The sequence below is a fragment of the Chiloscyllium punctatum genome, chromosome 36 (genome assembly GCF_047496795.1).
Source record: "Chiloscyllium punctatum isolate Juve2018m chromosome 36, sChiPun1.3, whole genome shotgun sequence".
Classification (NCBI taxonomy): domain Eukaryota; kingdom Metazoa; phylum Chordata; class Chondrichthyes; order Orectolobiformes; family Hemiscylliidae; genus Chiloscyllium; species Chiloscyllium punctatum.
This window is the reverse complement of record NC_092774.1, coordinates 70,748,554-70,767,769: the sequence shown is the minus strand read 5'-3', so window position 1 is coordinate 70,767,769 and position 19,216 is coordinate 70,748,554. Positions and strand designations below refer to the sequence as shown.

The 19,216-nt window shown below is 45.9% G+C and overlaps 2 non-coding genes across 2 annotated transcripts; both read left to right on the top strand.

Moving 5' to 3' along the window:
• The first annotated feature begins 5,673 nt into the window (after positions 1–5,673).
• Positions 5,674–5,747, top strand: trnan-guu (transfer RNA asparagine (anticodon GUU)). Its single transcript has one exon. It is a non-coding gene; the product is annotated as a tRNA-Asn (tRNA).
• A 10,132-nt stretch (positions 5,748–15,879) lies between these two features.
• Positions 15,880–15,969, top strand: trnap-cgg (transfer RNA proline (anticodon CGG)). The gene is given in 2 exon segments: positions 15,880–15,915; positions 15,934–15,969. It is a non-coding gene; the product is annotated as a tRNA-Pro (tRNA).
• The last annotated feature ends 3,247 nt before the right edge of the window (positions 15,970–19,216 follow it).

Genomic DNA, 19,216 nt, shown 5'->3' with positions numbered 1-19,216 from the left:
GGCGTTAGATACGCACAGGGGCGGGGCGAAATGGATGATGCATCTGACTCCACCTACCTATTTGAAATGCAGCTCACAGCTTCTTCACACACCCCAATTAATCTTCTCATTGTCCTGAAGCCGGCGTACGGTTTGAATTCCCGATCTGCGGGAATGAAAATCCTTTCACTGTCTCGCGTCAGTAAATGTCCCTGAGAACATCTGAGTGAACTCAGATGAGGGGAAGCTGAAATAGCCCCACATGCTGCTCACGGGCACATTTTATTCTCCCCAACTCAACGTCTCACACCCTGCGGCTACTGGCAGTGGAAAAGAAACAATCACCAAAACCCAGTCTAAGCTCTGTGAATCTTCAGAAAATCAGCAAACGTTCATCCCTTCGGATTTTCTATCCTGGGCTGACAGGGATGGGTTTTCTCACTCTTTTGTAGGACATTGCAAGTGGCTGTTTTGCAAAAAAGCACCACAATGCAATCTGATTAATCAGGACCTGGATGTTTTCGGTCTTTGAATGTAAGTGTTGTGCTCCAGAACTTTGCTGTTCACAGTTTATAATACTTATCTTCCCAGTTCCCTGTATCATTTGTCGAAAATGTTTAATTTGTGTCTTGTAATCCTTTCACTGTCTGCTAATGAGGATAGAGTTTCCATGTTTTACCTAAATTATCTTGGCCTTGCATACCTCAAGCCTCAAGCTAATTTCACGAGAAAGCTTCTCTAGTTCAAAAGCCAACTGTTAATGATGGCTCTGTTTCGTGTCACGTGTCCAGTTTCAGATCGATGTTGTTAATGTCCCTTATACTCCTTCAGATCCAGGTTTCGCTAACAGGGCTAGAACAGAACTACATTTACCAAACTACGTTCATCCTATCGATTGTATTAGCATCATCAACACTTCTCATCAAAATAACTCGAGAGACTTTCATCACAATTTTCTATGAACAGTTCTACATTAGCTTTGCTGAATGAACCCCAAATTTCTTGAAGTGGCTCCTTATTTTCGGCCCTGATTATTAATCTCTCTCCGCATGGGAATGGATCCTTCCCACCCGCTCTATCTCTCATCGATGTGTGTAGTTCAATTCGATCTCCCATCAGCCTCCTCTGTCCTGATCAAATCCAGGGGAACAGGAAACGTTGGGGCTATGGTGCGGACAGGATAAGCCCAATACTCACCTTTCCTGTTAGAAGTATTCCATGAGAAAGTTTAGAGCACAACTTTGGGCGTGTAGTTGTGGCCGAACACTTAAGGTGTTGGCGTAGAGATTATTTGGGGCTCCCCCGCCCAGGGTGTTAACCTGCTGGCTATGCTTTCTTCGCTGGCGATTTTAAATGACTTCCTGTTGGTTGCATTATCGCTCAAACTTCACAAAACCCGTCTCAATAAAGACCCGTTTTCTCATGTCTGGGAATTGATTGCCATGCAGGAAACTCGGGTTCTGAACAAACAACGGACCAGACTCACAACGTCAGCTCTGTTTCCCTTTCCACAGATGCTACTCGACCTGTTGGCTTTCTGCAGTATTCTCTGTGTTTATTAGGCACAAGTGCTGCTTTTCATTCAAGAACTTCAATCCCTGTCCTCAGGTAACTGACTCTGGTCAGTGGCAATTGGTTCTTCTGATCATTAATCTGCCCATTCCCACCGCTTCTTCTCCCATCATGGCCAACAGCCCCAGGAAATCTCCAGTTATCCTTCTTTGCTCCAAAGCGAACATTCTCAACCTTGGGAATGTCTCCCCAGAATGGAAATTCCTCATCCCTGGACATGAGGCAAGGGAAGAGAATTTGGCAAATATTGTCAGTTAGGAAATGGAAAAAATGTGCAAATGTTCATGAAGCAAAACAGAAATCCCAGTCTCCAGCTTTGTGAACCTTTAGAAACACTTTGCGAAGCGGACTGCGAGGAGAATGAAAGATGACCGGTCCGATTGAGCAGAGACAGTCCAGACACCGTCCCCTTATTGAAGAGGCCGGGAGGTTGACTCTGATGTTCTCGGCACATGAACTGATCTGAGACATTGAAAGAATTGTCGTTCCTGCACATCAGGAATTCAAACCCCTTCTCCCCTGCGAGCCAATGAGAGAACTCGGGAACAGGCAAAACACTGAAAGGCTGGAAGGGCGACGGCCCCGGAGTAAGAAAGCTAGTTCCTCGTGACATGGATGTGTCTGCAGACTGTCCCCGGTATCTCCACAAGAATCTCCCAGGCTTGATGATGGAAAAGTAAAACTGATAGACGACAATTGTAATTCTTGGCGGGGGGCTGAATTATAAAATCACTACGCGATGGCGCAGCACCCGCCGGCGCCTGTCTCTGTGCGCAATTGTTCAGCGCGTTCGGCTGTTAACCGGAAGGTTGGTGGTTCGAGCCCACCCAGGGGCGGTGTGTTCGCTGCCCTTCTTTGGCTTCGAAGCTGTGCGCTTTTAATGGGGTCAGGAAAATGTTCCCCAAACTGAAATCTTCTCCGCAAACGGCTTTCTGAATTGAATTAATGTCTAACGGAAGGAACTGCGTCTGCTGAGAAGACGAGACCAAAAGAGAAACTCGGCAGGTTTGACAGTACCTGTCGGAGAAAACACAATCTTGAAATGTTGCCTCTGATTCTCTTTCCACAGATGTTGCCTGACCTGCTGAGTTCCTCCTGCAATTTCTAACTGAAAGTTCATTTCATCTTTTGGGGTGAAACACCTAAATATCTGCAAACACCATGTGCAGATATTTAACCCTTTCGAATCACTGTGAAGTGATTGGATTCAAACAAACTCTGCGATGATTCACTCTTTCTCAGCTCCATAGGCAGACAGACCTGGGAGGTCAAGCTGTCAGTGTGGTTCTGTATTCGTGGGCCGAGTGGTTAATGCGATGTACATGAAATCCATTGCGGTTTCCCCACGCAGGTGTGAACCCTGCCGAGTACAAAATGAGAAATGTCGTCGAAAAGAAAGGGAGCTTGCTCCCCGGCTTCTTCTTTAAGATTCAAATCAGTGGAGGGGGAAAACTATTTCACTCAAATTGGGACTGGTGGGAATCTGCAACCCACTGCCTGTTCGGGTGGAACAAGCAGATACCCGCAGAGCTTCTTTTGAGGCTATGAGCAAAGTGTTTGGAAATGAGACTAGAACAGTGAGGTGCTTGAAATCGGGATCGAAATGAAGCAGGCACCTGAGGACAAGGGTGTTTCCTTTGCCAGTGAAAGATACTGCTTCACAAAGTTGGGCCTGTGGAAGGGAATCAGTGACGGTGATTATCTTCAGTTGTTCACATTGTGAATGAACCCATTGCTGCGCATGTCCGTGTCAACGTCAGAACTCTGCAGCATGGTGGCGTGAGATACGCACAGGGGCGGGGCGCAATGGATGATGCATCTGACTCCACCTACCTGTTTGAAATGCAGCTCAAAGCTTCTTCACACACCCCAATTAATCTTCTCATTGTCCTGAAGCCGGCATACGGTTTGAATTCCCGATCTGCGGGAATGAAAATCCTTTCACTGTCTCGCGTCAGTAAATGTCCCTGAGAACATCGGAGTCAACTCACAGCGCAGTCAGATGAGGGGAAGCTGAAATAGCCCCACATGCTGCTCACGGGCACATTTTATTCTCCCCAACTCAACGCCTCAACCACTGCGGCTCCTGGCAGTGGAAAAGGAACAATCACCAAAACCCACTCTAAGCTCTGTGAATCTTCATAAAATCAGCAAACGTTCATCCCTTCGGATTTTCTATCGTGGGCTGACAGGGATGGGTTTTGTCACTCTTTCGTAGGACATTGCAAGTGGATGTTTTGCAAAAAAGCACCACAATGCAATCTGATTAATCAGGACCTGGATGTTTTCGGTCTTTGAATGTAAGTGTTGTGCTCCAGAACTTTGCTGTTCACAGTTTATAATACTTATCTTCCCAGTCCCCTGTATCACTTGTCGAAAATGTTTAATTTGTGTCTTGTAATCCTTTCACTGTCTGCTAATGAGGATAGCGTTTCCGTGTTTTACCTAAATTATCTTGACCTTGCATACCTCAAGCCTCAAGCGAATTTCACGAGAAACCTTCTCCAGTTCAAAAGCCAACTGTTCATGATGGCTCTGTTTCTTGTCACGTGTCCAATTTCAGATCGATGTTGTTAATGTCCCCTCTACTCCTTCAGATCCAGGTTTCGCTCACAGGGCTAGAACAGAACTGTCACCAAATACATTTACCAATCGACGTTCATCCTATCGATTGTATTAGCATCATCAACACTTCTCATCAAAATAACTCGAGAGACTTTCATCACAATTTTCTGTGAACAGTTCTACATTAGCTTTGCTGAATGAACCCCAAATTTCTTGAAGTGGCTCCTTATTTTCGGCCCTGATTATTAATCTCTCTACGCATGGGAATGGATCCTTCCCAGCCGCTCTATCTCTCATCAATGTGTTTAGTTCAATTCGATCTCCCATCAGCCTCCTCTGTCCTGATGAAATCCAGGGGAACCGGAAACGTTGGGGCTATTGCGCGGACAGGACAAGCCCAATACTCACCTTTCCTGTTGGAACTATTCCATGAGAAAGTTTAGACCACAACTTTGGGCGTGTAGTTGTGGCCGAACACTTAAGGTGTTGGCGTAGAGATCCTTTGGGGCTCCCCCGCCCAGGGTGGTCACCTGCTGGCTATGCTTTCTTCGCTGGCGATTTTAAATGACTTCCTGTTGGTTGCATTATCGCTCATACTTCATAAAACCCGTCTCAATAAAGACCCGTTTTCTCATGTCTGGGAATTGATTGCCATGCAGGAAACTCGGGTTCTGAACAAACAACGTACCAGACTCACAACGTCAGCTCTGTTTCCCTTTCCACAGATGCTGCTCGACCCGTTGGCTTTCTGTAGTATTCTCTGTGTTTATTAGGCACAAGTGCTGCTTTTCATTCAAGAGCTTCAATCCCTGTCCTCTGGTAACTGACTCAGGTCAGTGGCAATTGGTTCTTCTGATCATTAAACTGCCCATTCCCACCGCTTCTTCTCCCATCATGACCAACAGCCCCAGGAAATCTCCAGTTATCCTTCTTTGCTACAAAGCGAACATTCTCAACCTTGGGAATGTGTCCCCAAAATGGACATTCCTCATCCCTGGTCATGAGGCAAGGCGTACAATTGGAAGAGATTTTGGCAAAATATTGTCAGTTAGGAAATGGAAAAATGTTCAAATGTTCATGAAGCAAAACAGAAATCCCAGTCTCCAGCTTTGTGAACCTTTAGAAACACTTTGCGAAGCGGATTTAGAGGAGAATGAAAGATGACCAGTCCGATTGAGCAGAGACAGTCCAGACACCGTCCCCTTGTTGAAGAGGCCGGGAGTTGACTCTGATGTTCTCGGCACATGAACTGATCTGAGACATTGAAAGAATTGTCGTTCCTGCACATCAGGAATTCAAACCCCTTCTCCCCTGCGAGCCAATGAGAGAACTCGGGAACAGGCAAAACACTGAAAGGCTGGAAGGGCGCCGGCCCCGGAGTAAGAAAGCTAGTTCCTCGTGACATGGATTTGTCTGCAGACTGTCCCCGGTATCTCCACAACACATCTCCCAGGTTTGATTATGGAAAAGTAAAACTGATAGACGACAATTGTAATTCTAGGCGGGGAGGCTGAATTATAAAATCAGTAAGCAATGGTGCAGCCAACGTTCGCGCCTGTCTCTGTGGCGCAATTGGTCAGCGCGTTCGGTTGTTAATCGAAAGGTTGGTGGTTCGAGCCCACCCAGGGGCGGTATATTCGTTACCCGTCTTTGGCTTCGAAGCTGTGCGCTTTTAATGGGGTCAGGAAAATGTTCCCCAAGCGGAATTCTTCTCCATAAAGGGGTTTCGGAATTGAATTAACGTCTCACGTCAAGGACTGCATACGCTGAGAAGACCAGACCAAAAGAGAAACTCGGCAGGTTAGACAGTACCTGTCGGTGAAAACAGAATTTTGAAATGTTGCCTCTGATTCTCTTTCCACAGATGTTGCCTGACCTGCTGAGTTCCTCCTGCAATTTCTAACTGAAAGTTCATTTCATCTTTTGGGGTGAAACACCGAAATATCTGTAAACACCATGTGCCGATATTTAACCCTTTCGAATCACTGTGAAGTGATTGGATTCAAACAAACTCTGCGATGATTCACTCTTTCTCAGCTCCACAGGCAGACAGACCTGGGAAGTCAAGCTGTCAGTGTGGTTCTGTATTCGTGGGCCGAGTGGTTAATGCGATGTACATGAAATCCATTGCGGTTTCCCCACGCAGGTGAGAACCCTGCCGAGTACAAAATGAGAACTGTCGTCGAAAAGAAAGGGAGCTTGCTCCCCGGCTTCTTCTTTAAGATTCAAATCAGTGGAGGGGCAAAAATATTTCACTCAAATTGGGACTGGTGGGAATCTGCAACCCACTGCCTGTTCGGGTGGAGCAAGCAGATACCCGCAGAGCTTCTTTTGAGGCTATGAGCAAAGTGTTTGGAAATGAGACTAGAACAGTGAGGTGCTTGAAATCGTGATCGAAATGAAGCAGGCACCTGAGGACAAGGGTGTTTCCTTTGCCAGTGAAAGATACTGCTTCACAAAGTTGGGCCTGTGGAAGGGAATCAGTGACGGTGATTATCTTTGGTTGTTCACCTTGTGAATGAACCCATTGCTGCGCATGTCCGTGTTAACGTCAGAACTCTGCAGCATGGTGGCGTTAGATCCGCACAGGGCCAGGGCGCAATGGATGATGCATCTGACTCCACCTACCTGTTTGAAATGCAGCTCACAGCTTCTTCACACACCCCAATTAATCTTCTCATTGTCCTGAAGCCGTCACACGGTTTGAATTCCCGATCTGCGGGAATGAGAATCCTTTCACTGTCTCGCGTCAGTAAATGTCCCTGAGAACATCGGAGTCAACTCACAGCGCAGTCAGATGAGGGGAAGCTGAAATAGCCCCACATGCTGCTCACGGGCACATTTTATTCTCCCCAACTCAACGCCTCAACAACTGCGGCTCCTGGGAGTGGAAAAGAAACAATCACCAAAACCCAGTCTAAGCTCTGTGAATCTTCAGAAAATAAGCATGCGTTCATCCCTTCGGATTTTCTATCCTGGGCTGACAGGGATGGGTTTTGTCACTCTTTTGTAGGACATTGCAAGTGGCTGTTTTGCAGAAAAGCACCGCAATGCAATCTGATTAATCAGGACCTGGATGTTTTCGGTCTTTGAATGTAAGTGTTGTGCTCCAGAACTTTGCTGTTCACAGTTTATAATACTTATCTTCCCAGTCCCCTGTATCACTTCTCGAAAATGTTTAATTTGTGTCTTGTAATCCTTTCACTGTCTGCTAATGAGGATAGCGTTTCCGTGTTTTACCTCAATTATCTTGACCTTGCATACCTCAAGCCTCAAGCTCATTTCACGAGAAACCTTGTCCAGTTCAAAATCCAACTGTTAATGATGGCTCTGTTTCTTGTCACGTGTCCAATTTCAGATCGATGTTGTTAATGTCCCTTATACTCCTTCAGATCCAGGTTTCGCTCACAGGGCTAGAACAGAACTGTCACCAAATACATTTACCAATCTACGTTCATCCTATCGTTGTATTAGCATCATCAACACTTCTCATCATAGTAACTCGAGAGACTTTCATCACAATTTTCTGTGAACAGTTCTACATTAGCTTTGCTGAATGAACCCCAAATTTCTTGAAGTGGCTCCTTATTTTCGGCCCTGATTATTAATCTCTCTCCTCATGGGAATGGATCCTTCCCACCCGCTCTATCTCTCATCAATGTGTGTAGTTCAATTCGATCTCCCATAAGCCTCCTCTGTCCTGTCCTTGCTTCTTTCTCAACGCTGTAATTGTGGACGAACACTTCAGATGCTGGGGTAGAGATAATTTGGGGCTCCCCGCCCAGGGTGGTAACCTGCTGGCTATGCTTTCTTCGCTGGCGATTTTAAATGACTTCCTGTTGGTTGCATTATTGCTCAAACTTCACAAAACCCGTCTCAATAAAGACCCATTTTCTCATGTCTGGGATTTGATTGCCATGCAGGAAACTCGGGTTCTGAACAAACAACGTATCAGACTCACAACGTCAGCTCTGTTTCCCTTTCCACAGATGCTGCTCGACCCGTTGCCTTTCTGCAGTATTCTCTGTGTTTATTAGGCACAAGTGCTGCTTTTCATTCAAGAACTTCAATCCCTGTCCTCTGGTAACTGACTCTGGTCAGTGGCAATTGGTTCTTCTGATCATTAAACTGCCCATTCCCACCGATTCTTCTCCCATCATGACCAACAGCCCCAGGAAATCTCCAGATAACCTTCTTTGCTCCAAAGCGAACATTCTCCACCTTGGCAATGTCTCGCCAAAATGGAAATTCCTCATCCCTGGACATGAGGCAAGGCGTACAATTGGGAAGAAATTTTGGCAAAATATTGTCAGTTAGGCACTGGAAAAATGTTCAAATGTTCATGAAGCAAAACAGAAATCCCAGTCTCCAGCTTTGTGAACCTTTAGAAACACTTTGGGAAGCGGATTTAGAGGAGAATGAAAGATGACCAGTCCGATTGAGCAGAGACAGTCCAGACACCGTCCCCTTGTTGAAGAGGCCGGGAGGTTGACTCTGATGTTCTCGGCACATGAACTGATCTGAGACATTGAAAGAATTGTCGTTACTGCACATCAGGAGTTCAAACTCCTTCTCGCCTCCGAGCCAATGAGAGAACACGGGAACAGGCAAAACGCTGAAAGGCTGGAAGGGCGACGGCCCCAGAGTAAGAAAGCTAGTTCCTCGTGACATGGAAGTGTCTGCAGACTGTCCCCGGTATCTCCACGAGAGATCTCCCAGGCTTGATTATTGAAAAGTAAAACTGATAGACGACAATTGTCATTCTCGGCGGGGAGGCTGAATTATAAAATCACTACGCGATGGCGCAGATTCGGCAGCGCCTGTCTCTCGCGCAATTGGTCAGCGCGTTCGGCTGTTAACCGAAAGGTTGGTGGTTCGAGCCCACCCCGGGGCGGTGTGTTCGCTGCCCTTCTTTGGCTTCGAAGCTGTGCGCTTTTAATGGGGTCAGGAAAATGTTTCCCAAACGGAAATCTTCTCCACAAAGGGGTTTCTGAATTGAATTAATGTCTAACGTCAGGGACTGCGTATGCTGAGAAGACGAGACCAAAAGAGAAACTCGGTAGCTTTGACAGTACCTGTCGGAGAAAACAGAATTCTGGAATGTTGCCTCTGATTCTCTTTCCACAGATGTTGCCTGACCTGCTGAGTTCCTCCTGCAATTTCTAACTGAAAGTTCATTTCATCTTTTGGGGTGAAACACCGAAATATCTGCAAAACCATGTGAAGATATTTAACCCTTTCGAATCACTGTGAAGTGATTGGATTCAAACAAACTCTGCGATGATTCACACTTTCTCAGCTCCACAGGCAGACAGACCTGGGAAGTCAAGCTGTCAGTGTGGTTCTGTATTCGTGGGCCGAGTGGTTAATGCGATGTACATGAAATCCATTGCGGTTTCCCCACGCAGGTGTGAAACCTGCCGAGTACAAAATGCGACATGTCGTCGAAAAGAAAGGGAGCTTGCTCCCCGGCTTCTTCTTTAAGATTCAAATCAATGGAGAGGGAATAATATTTCACTGAAATTAGGAATGGTGGGAATCTGCAACCCACTGCCTGTTCGGGTCGAACAAGCAGACACCCGCAGAGCTTCTTTTGAGGCTATGAGCAAAGTGTTTGGAAATGAGACTAGAAGAGTGAGGGGCTTGAAATCGTGATCGAAATGAAGCAGGCACCTGAGGACAAGGGTGTTTCCTTTGCCAGTGAAAGATACTGCTTCACAAAGTTGGGCCTGTGGAAGGGAATCAGTGACGGTGATTATCTTTGGTTGTTCACATTGTGAATGAACCCATTGCTGCGCATGTCTGTGTTAACGTCAGAACTCTGCAGCATGGTTGCGTGAGATACGCACAGGGCGGGGGCGCAATGGTTGATGCATCTGACTCCACCTACCTGTTTGAAATGCAGCTCACAGCTTCTTCACACACCGCAATTCATCTTTCTCATTGTCCTGAAGCCGGCATACGGATTGAATTCCCGTTCTGCGGGAATGAGAATCCTTTCACTGTCTCGCGTCAGTGAATGTCCCTGAGAACTTCTGAGTCAACTCACAGCGCAGTCAGATAAGGGGAAGCTGAAATAGCCCCACATGCTGTTCACGGGCACATTTTTATTCTCCCCAACTCAACGCCTCAACCACTGCGGCTCCTGGGAGTGGAAAAGAAACAATCACCAAAACCCAGTCTAAGCTCTGTGAATCTTCAGAAAATAAGCATGCGTTCATCCCTTCGGATTTTCTATCCTGGGCTGACAGGGATGGGTTTTGTCACTCTTTTGTAGGACATTGCAAGTGGATGTTTTGCAGAAAAGCACCGCAATGCAATCTGATTAATCAGGACCTGGATGTTTTCGGTCTTTGAATGTAAGTGTTCTGCTCCAGAACTTTGTTGTTCCCAGTTTATAATACTTATTTTCCCAGTCCCCTGTATCACTTCTCGAAAATGTTTAATTTGTGTCTTGTAATCCTTTCACAGTCTGCTAATGAGGATAGCGTTTCCGTGTTTTACCTCAATTATCTTGACCTTGCATACCTCAAGCCTCAAGCTCATTTCACGAGAAACCTTGTCCAGTTCAAAAGCCAACTGTTAATGATGGCTCTGTTTCTTGTCACGTGTCCAATTTCAGATCGATGTTGTTAATGTCCCTTCTACTCCTTCAGATCCAGGTTTCGCTCACAGGGCTAGAACAGAACTGTCACCAAATACATTTACCAATCTACGTTCATCCTATCGATTGTATTAGCATCATCAACACTTCTCATCAAAGTAACTCGAGAGACTTTCATCACAATTTTCTGTGAACAGTTCTACATTAGCTTTGCTGAATGAACCCTATATTTCTTGAAGTGGCTCCTTATTTTCGGCCCTGATTATTAATCTCTCTACGCATGGGAATGGATCCTTCCCACCCGCTCTATCTCTCATCAATGTGTGTAGTTCAATTCGATCTCCCATCAGCCTCCTCTGTCCTGATCAAATCCAGGGGAACAGGAAACGTTGGGGCTATGGCGCGGACAGGACAAGCCCAATACTCACCTTTCCTGTTAGAACTATTCCATGCGAAAGTTTAGACCACAACTTTGGGCGTGTAGTTGTGGCCGAACACTTAAGCTGTTGGTGTAAAGATCCTTTGGGGCACCCGCGCCCAGGGTGGTAACCTGTTGGCTATGCTTTCTTCGCTGGCGATTTTAAATGACTTCCTGTTGGTTGCATTATCACTCAAACTTCATAAAACCCGTCTCAATAAAGTCTCGTTTTCTCATGTCTGGGAATTGATTGCCATGCAGGAAACTCGGGTTCTGAACAAACAACGTACCAGACTCACAACGTCAGCTCTGTTTCCCTTTCCACAGATGCTGCTGGACATGTTCGCTTTCTGTAGTATTCTGTGTGTTTATTAGGCACAATTGCTGCTTTTCATTCAAGAACTTCAATCCCTGTCCTCTGGTAACTGACTCTGGTCAGTGGCAATTGGTTCTTCTGATCATTCATCTGCCCATTCCCACCGCTTCTTCTCCCATCATTACCAACAGCCCCAGGAAATCTCCAGTTAACCTTCTTTGCTCCAATGCGAACATTCTCAACCTTGGCAATGTCTCGCCGAAATGGAAATTCCTCATCCCTGGACATGAGGCAAGGCGTACAATTGGGAAGAAATTTTGGCAAAATATTGTCAGTTAGGAAATTGAAAAATGTTCAAATGTTCATGAAGCATAACAGAAATCCCAGTCTCCAGCTTTGTGAACTTTAGAAACACGTTGGGAAGCGGATTTAGTGGAGAATGAAAGATGACCTGTCCGACAGTCCAGACACCGTCCCCTTTTTGAAGAGGCCGGGCAGTTGACTGTGATATTCTGGGCACACGAACTGATCTGAGACATTGAAAGAATTGTCGTTCCTGGACATCAGGAATTCAATCCCCTTCTCGCCTCCGAGCCAATGAGAGAACTCGGGAACAGGCAAAACTCTGAAAGGCTGGAAGGGCGACGGCCCCGGAGTAAGAAAGCTCGTTCCTCGTGACATGGATGTGTCTGCAGAGAGTGGGATCAGACTGTCCTCAGTGTCTCCACAGTAAATGTCCCAGACGTTATTTGTGAAAATTAAGACTGATAGACCACAATTGTAATTCTAGGCGGGGCAGGCTGAATTTTGAATTCATTAATAGCCTCCCCTAAGCGTTGACCTTTTGTCGTTGCCTGTCTCTGTGGCGCAATTGGCCAGCGTATTCGGCTGTTAACTGAAAAGTTGATTGTTCGAGCCCACCCAGTGGCGGTGTGTTGGTTGCTCCTCCTTGGCTTGGGTTGTGTGCTTTTAATGGGGTCTATCAAACAATTTCCAGAACAGCTGCTTATCATTCTGTCTCCCTGCTTCCGTTTGTCCCGTCTCCAGGAACCGGGCCCTCTCTACTGGTAGAAAATTAAACCGTTTTCTTTCGAAACTTTTCTCTGACACCTGAGTGACCAGTGACAAGCATTGCCCTCCTCAACATAGGGTACAGAGAACAGGAGAAGATCCCGCAGACCTCCACGAGTGTGTCATCTCAACTGTGCACATTGGGTCAGTATATCAATGTGATATATTTATGTCGAAGTGTTTTGGGAAGCAGATGAGTAGGCGAGGTGCAGAACAGAGCGCCCTTATACGGAAAGCTGCTAAAGAGGACATTGTGTGAATAGGAGAGATGGTTTTCCTTCTGGGTGATGCTCCCATCACGCACCCGCAGACATTCCCACATTCTGTTTTTTCGAACTGCGATTTCGCTCAAAAGCACATAATTTCAACACTCACAAAATTCAAACTTTAACAAATTGCTCATAGATGTACTTTGCGGACACCTGGAAAAAGTTCTTCCAAACGTACCTGGGGAATTTCGGTCTGAGGGCTCTTGAACTTTAAGTAGAAGGACGGGAAGTTTGCCTCGAGGCTGCATAATGTGGAGATGTGTTCCTCATGTTAACTGATAGTGGTTGACCATCCCAGTGCTTCCTGATGCAGAGTTGCCCTGACCCACAGGGAGGTTTCTTTGATAAACTCTCCCGGGGGCTTCCAGCCGCACCGTGACGTCATAGGGCGAGCCCCCGGTGATGGCCTGCAGCTGCTGTGACGCAATAATGATGCTGGCCCCGGAACATGTATACAAGTTAGTTCATGAGTCACGTGGTACTGAATTATTGGATGGAATGTTCTTTCAACCTCACGGATTTATATGTGAGAGGAGGTAAGTGGGCAGGGTTACACCTCGGGTCCACTCTTCCTTCACTCTCAACACCCCACACCCACCTCCCATTGTCCCAAGGCACTTTATCCTCTAACCGCCGAATGTGTAACACCTGCCCATTTACCTGCTCCCTCCTGAATATCCAAGGGCTCGAACATACCCGCCAGGTGAAGCAGCACTTTACCTGCACATTTGCCACAACCTAGTCTACTGCATTCGCTGCTCACAGTGTGGTTCCCCCAAAGTAGCATGAAGCATAAACTGGGTGACTGTTTCGCAGAAAATCTCAATTCTGCCCGCAAAAAAGGCCCTGAGCTTCGGGTTGCCCGCCACTTTAACACGCCACCCTGTTCCCTGGCCAACATCTCTGTGTCAGGCTTGCAGCAGTGTTCCAGCAAAGCTCAGCTCCAGATGGAAGAACAATGCTTCATTTTCCACTTGAAGACCCTACATGCCCCCTGTCTTCAATATCGAGTTCCATGACTTTAGGGCCTGAAATCCGCCATATCATATTCTCTCCTATTCACGTAACGTGGTCTTTCGCAGCTTACCCGTCGAAGGGTGCTCTGTTCTGCACCTCACCTTCTCATCTGCTTCCCAAATAACTCAACATGAATATTTCACATTGATATACTGGCCCAATGTGCACAGTTGAGGTGACACATTCGTGGAGGTCGGCGTGGTTTTCTCCTGTTCTCTGTTGAGGAGGGCAATGCTTGTGGTCATGTTCAGATGCGCAGATTTACACGGAAAAGGCAAGAGAATGATACGAATTGAGACACGCGTTTACTTACGGTGTAGAACCAGCAGAGCGAAGGTGGGCCGCATGGCCTCCGTCTACGCTGTGACATATGTTATGATTCAGAGTTAAATCACAGTTCGACCAACAGAATGTGGGAATTTAGAAAACAGTTCACATTCACACAGCCTCCATACGTCTGCGAAACACCATATAACACGACAGCAGTGAAGATCATTGACACCAGTCTCGAACTTGCATGCCACACGCCAGACGAAAGGGTGAAGGGATCTATGGAAAACACTCCGTGCGGGAAAGTAGAGTGGCGCAGCGGGAGGGTGCTGGGTTCATGTCCCTCGATCGAAACTGTCGTCTGCTATTGCTTCCCTTTGTAACGGGACTCTGTTTTATATCTTGCCTTTGCCTCTGCTTCCCAAATCTTCGAGCATCTGAGCTGAATATGTCACTAAACACTGGCCCAATTTACACAATTAAGGGGAAGTGCTTGTGGAGATTTGAGTTGTTTCCCGCCGGTCTGCTCTGAACTGAATCCTAACACCTCTTCTCTGAAATGGGAATGAGCTGGGGAAGTTGAAACAATTCGAATTCGAATCCCTCCAGTGTGGAAACAGGCCCTCCTGCTCAACAAGTCCGTATCAACCCTCCGAAGAGTAACCCACCCAGACCCGACATTTACTTCTGACTGATGCCCCCAACCTACCGACTTCTGGGCACTAAGGGCCAGTTTAGCATGGTCAGTCCACCGAACCTGCACAGCTTTCGACTATGGAAGGAAACCGGAGCACCGCAGGAAACCCACGCAGACACGGGGAGATTGAACAAACTCCACACAAACAAGCCGAACACTGGTAGGATCGAATTCAGGTACCGTTATGAGACAGCAGGGTTAACCACTGAGCCACAAAGCCACATTATTTGCGGTCGTATTCATTCCCTGCAATAATTCCCCACTCCGGTTCAGACGTGAATGACAGGACGATCAGCATTTCGAAAGCAGCATCACCACACAGACACAGTTCCCATGATGAGGACACATATCACCGATTGGGAATCATCTCGGAGAGATACAAGTGACAGAGAGTCACATGGAAATGATGGACTGAACGGCTTCAGGCTGCGGCGGAATGACGTCACGCGTTGATGCCGTCCCTCTCCCTGTCTCTGGGACAGAGCGGCTGAGGGAGAAACAATGGCTCATTTTCAACTTCATCTGGGACAGTTGGGGCTCAGATATTCACTGCTGCCCGTTCGCGGCAAAGAAACAGACGCCCGTGTTAGAAAAGTCTTTCTGCAGGATTGCTGTGTGAAGACGAATTCTGAGCACCGAGCCGGCTGAACACAAATATGAATTTACCTGAGGGAACAGTTTCCGGTGTCCATTTCTCTCTGTCCCACCAACACAGCATCTTTCTGTCTCTTTGATTACAGACCTTTGTAATGTAGTTAAAACTTGCCCATTTCCTACGCATTAGTGTAACTGACGTCTCCCATCCCAAATGATTAAGAGAGAGCAGAAGAGCGAATGGGCTCTGCCCTCCCCCAGAACAGTTTGCAAGTAGAAACAAAATGGTTTAATTATCCGCCAGTGGAGAGAGTCCAGTTACTGGGAACGGGACAAACAGCAGTGTCCTGGGCGCAGGGAGACGGAATGAGAAGCAAATGTTGTGGAATCTCTTTGCTGCTTGCGATTCTTGGAGCAACTCAAACGTATTTCACACTGAGCAAGTCTCAGCTGCTTCAGGGAAGGGCACTTGTAGCGTCCGGGGTCAGGGCGCTTCGCTGGGCCTGTGGCTCGTTGGTCTAGTGGTATGATTCTCGCTTCGGGCCTTCAGTTAGGTGGATTTGCGAGAGATTCTGGGTTCAAATCCCGGACGAGCCCTCATTTCTTGAAATGCCGCGGTGATTTTCTCAAAAAGCACATTTATTAAACGAGATCGGACTGTCTGAAGTAGGGGTGGAATCGCGCTCCCATTACAGCGAACAGGATAAAAGGAAACACCTGCTCCAAGTGAAAACAAGCATTGCACATAGTCCGCCCACGCAGTCCGACTCTGGATGATTCCTCCAGCTCCATTATTGCACAATTGTGAGCGTGAAATTTCAGGAAGCGGGGAAGTGAAGTGATTGCAGACAGCGCTGAACTGGTTGCCGTTCATGGTGCCGTGTATGAGAATTGTCAGCAATGAAGGTACATTGGAAAGATGGGACAGTTCTCCTTGGAGAACAGTAGGTTGATAGCTGGCCTGATTGACGTTTTTCAAGTCATGAGGGTCTAGACACAGGAATAATGGAGTGCAAATGCTCCCACGCCTGAAAGGATCGACAACGATTCAGCCGAGTTTTAAAATCACGAGGAAAAGGAGTAAAAGTGACATTAGGAAGAACGTTTTCGTACAGGGAGTGATCAGGGTCAGTAGGTGACACAAACTTCAAACAATTATGTTCCTGAACCCATAGGACACACGGATGGGAGTGGAAGACAAGAAGAAAGAGAGACACAGAGTGAGCGAGAAAAGGGTGAAAAGTCAGAAAAAGAGAAGTTAAGGAAAAACATAGAGAGACTGAGGAAGGGATACAATTCCAGTGGGTCCCAGCTTTTTCTATGATTTCATACACTCCTTCTCAACCATGAGTGACAAGCCCTGCTCCTAGTTTCTACGTCAGTCTGGATGGTTCAGGGACGGTGTTTAGCACACTTGCTTTCATTTTTCACACCATTGAGTGTTGGAGTTGGGACGTCATGTTGAGTTTGTACAGGATGTTGATGAGGCCACTTTTAGTTTCTGTTCATTAATATGTAAATCCCAGAACTACTTTTAAGTCACGTTCTCCAGATAACTTCAGGTTTTATAAAAAGAGGTGACATCTCAGCTCAGTCAATGCATTAAAGGTGTGAGGTTTGAGACTGTCTGCATCCCAATCTTGAAATAGACTGGTTGTATTTTCAAAGTAGGGATTTATAAAATATGACATGGCTTCACTGCCTGCAGATTGCACACTTTTTGAGGAAAACTGAATGTATCTGCAAATATAATTCTGAAAATCCAAATTCACCCCATAGACTTGTGTGTGCATAAGAGAGTGCGTGTTTGTATGCTTGGTAAAGTGTCATAATTTGGAGATGCCGGTGTTGGACTGGGGTGTACAAGGTTAAAAATCACACAACACCTGGTTATAGTCCAATAGGTTTAATTGGAAGCACTAGCTTTTGGAGCGCTGTCCCATCATCAGGTGGTTGTGGAGGACACAATTGTAAGGCACAGAACTTATATCAAAAATTTACAGTGTGATGTAACTGAAATTGTACATAGAAAAATACCTTGATTGTTTGTTGAGTCTTTCATCTGTTCATAAACCATGATAGTTTCACTTCTTTCGTATGTAAATAGGGTCATAGAGATGTACAGCATGGAAACAGACCCTTCGGTCCAACCTGTCCATGCCGACCAGATATCCCAACCCAATCCACTCCCACCTGCCAGCACCCTGCCCATATCCTTCCAAACACTTCCTGTTCATATACCCATGCAAATGCCTCTTAAATGTTCTCAGGTTAACTGTAACAATTGGTGTGAGCTAACATCAATTGTTACAGTTAACCTGAAAATGTAACTTATGTAAATTTTAATAAGTTTTGCGATTTACATATGAGAAAAGTGAAACTATCATGGTATTCGAACAGATGAAAGAGTGAACAAACAATCAAGGTATTTTTCAATGTATAATTTCAGCTTCATCACACTGTAAACTTTTGTTCTAAATTCTGCGTCTTATAATTGTGTCCTCCACAACCACCTGATGAAGGAGCGGTGCTCCGAACGCTAATGCTTCCAATAAAACCTGTTGGACTATAACCTGGTGTTGTGTGATTTTTAACTTGGTAAAGTGTAAGTGTGATGGAGTGTAAGCCTGTGAAAGGCTGTATTTGTGTGTGTACCTGAGAGAGACCGTGTGGATAAAAGCGAGGGGTTGCATTTTGGTAAAACAAACAAGGGCAAGACTTGTACAGTAAATGGTAGGGCCCTGGGTCTTGTTGTAGAACAGAGAGACCTGTTTTTTTTGGGGGGGGGGGGAGTGGAGGGGAAGTTTAAGGTACATAGTTCTTTGAAAGTTTCATCACCGGTAGACAGGGTAGTTAAGGTGGTGTTCAGCACACTTGCTTTCATTTTTCTCACCATTCAGTGTTGGAGTTGGGACGTCATGTTGAGTTTGTACAGGATGTTGATGAGGCCACTTTTAGTGTACTGAGTACAGTCCTGGTCGCCCTGTTATAGGAAGAATACTATTGGAGAGGGTTTGGAAAAGCTTTCCCAGGATGTTGCCAGGACTGAAGGGTTCAGGTTATAAGGAGAGGCTTGGACCTTTTTCACTGGAGCGTAGGAGGTTGAGGGTGACCTTGTAGAAATTTACAAAATCATGAAGGTTGTAAGTAAAGTGATTAGCAAATGTCTGTTCCTTAGTGAAGGAGAATTAAAAACTAGGGGACTTCTTTTTAAGGTGAGAGGAGAGAGATTTTAAAAGGAACCTGAGGGATAACGTTTTTACACAGACGTTCGTTTGTGAGTGAATGAACTTCCAGAAGTGATAGACGCAGGTATAGTTACAACATTTAAAAAACATTTGGATGGTGTAATTAAGGTATAGGTGTGTAGTGTACCTTTTGACATAGAGGAAACGAGCAAGGACTGACTGAAAGCACAAAGCGTGCTGAACGATTTAAAAATGTAACGTTTGGTTGAAACAAATAGCTGGAGTTGTGTTGCCATGGAACAAAAACAAATTCCAATTCTGCCAATCAGTTGAAAGTATGCCCCTGACACCAAACTCCTTTCGAACTTGAATTTTACAGTTTGGAATGACACCAAACCAATGAAATGATCTGATGTTTTGGGGTATAAAACCAGACATTTTGAACAATTAGAGGGGAAACAGCAAAGACAACCAAGCAAGCTGTTAATAGCATTTTAACTGTGGAACCACCAGTTCTTGTGGGAGAAGTGCATTCCTCAGAAAAATTTTGGAGGAATACTGTATAACTGTGAGACTGAAAACAGTTTTCTCACTGAACGTTAAACAGATGCTGAGAATGTAAAACATTATAAATTGAACTTGCCAACATGAACCAA